Here is a 6,275-nt window from a genome sequence, read left to right on the forward strand (position 1 = left end):
TTAGTCTTTGGCAGACTGAAGAGGTGTTAACTCAAACCCGGGTGTATTTCAAGGGAAATGTAATTAGAAAAATGCTCTCCTAGTTAGCTGGGAGACTGTGCCGAGCAATAAAGATTCTTGTTGGGTAGCTGTTTGGTGAGATAAAAACGTGCTACATCAGGGTCAAGGTGTAGGCACATGTGTGGGCTCCCCACCTCCCTCCCCTGCCCAGGTACAGGGGCCATGAAACCCATCCATGCTGCAAGGACACAGCAGAAATCCTGCTTCCACTGTGCAAGGACAAATTCTGGGAGTTTGTCTTCCTTTCACTTTGTCCCTTCAGCATATTGGACACACACTCATGACCACTATCTGCAGCACTGCTTGCTGTCTCCCCATTGGGTTTGACTCTTGCCCCAGCTTTGCGATCCTGTAGGGAAGTGACTTGTCAGTATCCTACATCCATCATCATCAGGGACTAGCACGTGGCTTGATGTGTAGTCGAGTGGGATGAACGTGGAGGGAACAGGGTAAAATTTGAGAAGCTCTAGCAGTGTTTCCGGAGAAGGCGATGGCACCCCACTCCAGTACTCTTGCCTGGAAAATCCCATGGACGGAGGAGCCTGGTGGGCTGCAGTCCATGGGATCTCGAAGAGTCGGACATGACAGAGTGACTTCCCTTTCACTTTTTACTTTCATGCATTGGAGAAGGAAATGGCAACCCATTCCAGTGTTCTTGCCTGGAGAATCCCAGGGACGGGGGAGCCTGGTGGGCTGCTGTCTGTGGGGTCGCACAGAGTCAGACACGATTGAAGTGACTTAGCAACAGCAGCAGTGTTTCCCTCATCCGTTCATTTGATCCAACCACTCATCAACCCCTCCATCCATTTTCCTTTTCAACCACCCACTGGCCACCCATCTATGCATCCTTCCATCCACACAGCCATCCATCCTCCACCATCATCTATTCATTCTTCCATCCACTTATCTACCTACCCATCAGGCACTCATTCAATAGATTAGATGCTTTTTCTTTAATCACACTGTATTTAATGTAAAATGATCTTGGAAATTTTTCAAACCCTTTGACTCTACTAGCATATTAAACAACAAGGAATACCCGCCTCAATATATCTTAATATTATGCCATATGTACTTAAATTTTTTCTTATTAATCAAAATACTATAGAAACGGTTAAAGGTGTATATGTGAACCTCCACAATTCTGTCTTCTTATCTCCCCAAAGATGGTGTTTCTCATTCTCATGCATGTTTTAATTTTTTTCTTACCATGTATTTGTGTGTTCGTAAACAATGCAAAGGTCGATTTTTCAGGTTTTCACTGGTACTTTTTTTAGGTCTTCCCTGTAGCTCAAAGGGTTAAGAGTTCTCCTGCAATACAGGAGACCAAGGTTCAATTCCTGGGTCAGGAAGATCCTCTGGAGAGGGGAATGGCAATCCACTCCAGTATTCTTGCCTGGAAAATCCCATGGACAGAGGAGACTGGCAGGGTCCATGGGGTCGCAAAGAGTCGGACATAACTGAGCAACTGTTACTACTACTAAACAATGCAAAAGTTGGTTTTTCAGGTTTTAAAGCCCTATGGAAATGATGTCCCACTGCTGGTGTCATTTTATAACTTGATTAATTTTTGCTTATGGTCCTTATGGTCCTGTTGCACTTTTTATGTGTACATCTATTAAAGCAATTATTAGCTTGCTGTATGCTCATCTTGGTCTCCCATTTAGATTGCAAGCACAGTCCAGAGGGCAGAGAGCTCATCTTCACATCGCCATTTCCCCAGAGCCTGGCAGAATCCAGCTGACTGACTGTGTTGATAATGGGCAAAGCTCTATTGAGTGCCAACCCTGTACCAAGTGCCAGGCTGTGGGGTGGGTACCCAGATGTGGCTCAGCCTCGAACTCAGCTCCAGGGTTCAAAGACAGTCCAGATCTAGAACCAGGCTAGAGGTGGGAAGGAGTCTACAGAAATGTGAAGGAAGACTGAAAAGTTTGATGATGGGGGAGAGGGTCGGGAAAGGCTTGACTTATTAACAAGTGATAGGAGTCAAATGTTGAATGATAAGGAGAAGTTTCACAGGCAGGTGAAGAGGGAGCAGGACTTTCATAGTAGAAGAAACTGTACAGCTGAGACTTGGCATCCAATGCCAATGATTCCTGTTTCCTCGCCTAGGAGATGCCTCCATTTAAATTGTTTCTTCACTTAAGGCCTTAGGTCCCTTTGTCTGGTAAACCTTTGCATGCAGCATGGAGTTTTTGAGGCTTTATCTCCTATACCCATTCATCTCTTCATTCATTCAGTCAGCAAATATTTACTGAACACCTACTGCGTCAGGCCTATGCTAGGGAGCCAGAAGGGTGTTTCTTGCCCTCAGTCTTGTGGGGAACAACAGAGACAGCAAAGCAAACAGATAGGAAGAATGTCGGATGCAAGAGTCCAGTGGGTCACTGAGTCCCAGATTGGGACTGTACTTGGGCGGTGGGGACTCCTCTCTGAGATTTGAATGATAAGAAGGAGCAGCTATTGCAAGACCATGGGGAGAACATGCAGGAAGGAGAGAACTGGCTTGCTCCAGGCAAGGAGAATGTCCTGTGTGTCTGGGACAAGACTGAAGAGAGAAGCAAGAGATAAGAGCAGTCGTAAGATTGCCTGTGGGGTAGGTAAGAGGTATGTGCTTTATTTCAACCAGACGAGGAGACTTAAGAGGGTTTTTAAACAGAGAAATGATGGGATCAGTTATTTTTAAATGAATTAAAGTAGGGGCCCGAGGGCTGGAGCTGGAAAAGAAGCCAGGAGGCTCTTGTACAGTCCCGGTCGAAGTGGCTGCCACTGACTCTGGTGGTTGGCAGTGGCAATGGAGAGGCAGCTTTGGGGTGTGTTTTCAAGGCAAAGTTCATAGGCTTTGCTGCAAGGGTGGATGTAGGAGAAGAAAGAAAGGGCAAGTTTGTGACCTCGAACCTCTGGTGAATGGTGGGAGTCATGGTCACTGAGAAGAGCAGATTTGGAGGTTGGAGCAGGAATAGAGAGTTTTGCTTTGGCTCCATTGATCTGGAGACGCCTCTGAGACAGCCAAGTGGAGCTGCCCATCAGGCGACTCAAGTTGGGGTCCTAGGGAGAGGCCACACCTGGAGATGCTGCTCTGGCTATCTGGAAATGACATCTGGTAACCGGGAGGTGCCTTGTCCTGTCCACCTTCCAGGAGGTGCAGCTCACAGCCTCCCCCCACATGCACTGTGTCCCTTCTGAGGACTAGGCAGGACAGGGATTAATGCGCCCATTTTATAGCTGGGGAAACAGAGGCCCAACAAGGGCAGTGAGTGGTCTGACCACCCAGGCAGAGTCTAGTCCCCGCTCCCTGCCCCAGGCCTGGATTATCCCCAGACCTCCTCTATATCACTGGGTGAGTGAAGGCAGCTTCAGCCTTCCCTGAAGGTCTGATCTTCAGACCTTGATCTTCCTCTGTAAACTCCCTTTGTGGTTTTTATGGTGCATCCAAGCTCAAAGATGCCAGAACCAGGGCTTGTATCCAGCCTTTCCCTGCATGTGCCTGTGTATGTTCTGGTGACTTGTGCCGGCCGGGGGCTGACAGTCACTCAGTGAGAAGCACTATGATGGGCTGCTACACTCCACATTGTAAGGGAAGGGCAATCAGATATCAGGTCGTGATGGGCGGGAAAGGACTTACAAAAATCATAACTTGCATCCCTAAGCGCTTACATTGCTACAGACATGAGGCATGGTTCTAAATACATGCAAGGTACTACACACTTGAAAAGTAAGTACAAGAATCATAGCCGTTTTACAGAGAGGAAGCCAGGCATGCCTTGATGGTCAGGGTCTCACAATAAGGAGCAGAACTGGGACTAGACCCAGGCGGCTCCGCTCTCAGCCATATCACTCCAAGTGGTGTTAAATCAGTATGTTGCTGTCACCTGTTACATTAGAGGTGGGGAAACTGAGACCCCGTGTGTGAGCCATTTCCATCGGATCATATGGAAGTTGCAGGTCCCCATGACCCACACCTTGTGTTGGTAGGAGGTTCCAGGGACAAGGTTCCCTAGGATACGGGTCTTTGCCTGCCTGTTTGTGATAAGCCCTTGACAATGTAAATAGCCATGGCTTGGGGAAACAGGAAGGGCAGACAGAGGGCCCTAGCACACAGGCCATGGCAAGATGAGCTAATGGCTGGAAGGAGAGGCTCACGTGCCTGGGTTGTGCTTCCCGCCCACGGGAGCTGGTGACCAGGAAGGGGATTGTGCTGGGACTCTTCCAGGGATAGAGAGGCCTGGCCTCCATCTGCTCCACCAACTAAGCAACTGTGTGACCCTGGGCTAGGCCTGGTCCTCCACTGGGCTACACCAGCTTTGTCTCTAAAATCAGGGCTGGGTTAGAGTCAGAGCTGCCATTCTACAAGTAAATATAGTTAGCCCTCCATATCCGTGGGTTCCACACCCACAGATTCTATATCCACAGATTGACAATATTTGGGGAAAAAATTTTCAGAAAGTTCCCAAAACACTGAACTTGACTTACCGTACTCCAGCAACAATTTATGTAGCATTTACATTTGTTTATAATTATTTACAGGGCACTTGCATTGGCTTCCCCGGTGGCTCAACGGTAAAGAATCTTCCTGCAATGCAGGAGATGAGGGAGACGAGGGTTCAATCCCTGGGTTGGAAAGATCCCCTGGAGGAGGGCATGGCAACCCACTCCAGTATTCTTGCTGGGAAATTCCGTGGACAGAGGAGCCTGGCAGGCTACTGTCCATGGGCTCGTAAAGAGACACGACTGAGCGACTGAACACACAACATACATTGTATTAGGTCTTATACATAATCTAGAGATGATTTATAGTGTATGAGATGAGGTATGTAGGTTAAATGCAAATATTCGCCATTTTATATAAGGCACTTGAGCATTCATGGAGTTTGGTATCTGTGGGGGATCCTGGAGCCCTTCTATTGTGAATGATGGGCTCCAATGAAGTGAGTGCCCACTGTGTGCCCAGTGAGGGGTGTCTGTGATTGGGAACCACCCCCTGCCCCATCTTTTATTGTGGTACCAACAGGTGGACCCTGAACATCTGATAGTGTCCCCTCCTGGGGGTGAGGGGAGGGCATGGTATTAGGGGACACCTCCTTTGAGAGGCCAGCAGAGGAACCCTGGAGGAAATGATTTCTAAATTGAACCCTGAAATGTGAGTAGGAGCTCACTGAGCAGAGGGAACCAGCCTCGGACACTGCTCGATAGAACACATTTAAGATGAAAAGGAGATTGATTTATTTTTTTGTATCGAGGTAAAATTCACATAAGATAAAATCAGCCAATTTATGAGCATTTCGTGCATCCAATCCCTTCTGCCCAGTTCCACCAGCTGTTTTTCACCCTGACCTTGGTGGTTTCCTGTTCTAAACACTATGATTCTATGATTCAAACAGCAGAGCAGTTTCAAGACAAAACACACGTTGGTCACACAGGATGACATCATATTTACAAAAACCATTTTGTGATAGATACGACATCCCCATTTTACACGTGGGGACACTGAGGGAAACTGCAGAGCTCTGTGGTCCAAGGCCACACAGCTGGGCCAGGGCCAGGATTCTCACGCAGACATCTGAGCTCATGTCTCCGGCCCGGGTGTTGGTCTTCAGACCAGCTGGGCACCTGGTTAGGAATTCAGATTTAGGGGCAGGGGCCCAGGCATTTGTATTTCTCATTCCTCTGTCCCCTCAGAATGTGGAAGGACCTGATCCCAGCACCTCAGGGAAGAGGTAGCCAGGATCTGCGGTGGCTCAGGCCCGGGCAAAGGGATCTGAGGTCATGGAAGCCTCAAGGTGGTCCCTTTTCAGCCGTGGCAGCTGGTGGGCTGGCAACTCGACAGTGGTGGGCGTCTGGGGGTAGTGGGGAGGGCAGGTGGAGCAGGGAATGGGGCCCAGGCAGCTCTGGGACAAAGCCCTCTTTGCCAGCATCCCCGGTCGTTGGCCCCGCTGACAAATGGGCCACGGCTTCTCTCATTAATTTGCAGAGTGGCGTGTAATAATAAAACGCTCCTTAAAGCTGGGATGTGGCATGAGCGACTGCTTTCTCAGGTCCTAATAAGGATCATTAACTGCATATGAAAAGGTTTTATAAACATTTGTTAAACTCTCTGAGCTTACTGTGCCCATGGCTCGGGGCGCCCCGAGACAGCTCAGTCAGTCAGAACCAGCTGGAGAGGGAATGATCCGGGGCCCAGGCCCCTGCTGGCACCTTGGGAGCCTCCCCCCTCC

This window comes from Bison bison, unplaced genomic scaffold (genome assembly GCF_000754665.1).
Source record: "Bison bison bison isolate TAMUID 2011002044 unplaced genomic scaffold, Bison_UMD1.0 scf7180017864029, whole genome shotgun sequence".
In the NCBI taxonomy this organism is placed as follows: Eukaryota; Metazoa; Chordata; class Mammalia; order Artiodactyla; family Bovidae; genus Bison; species Bison bison.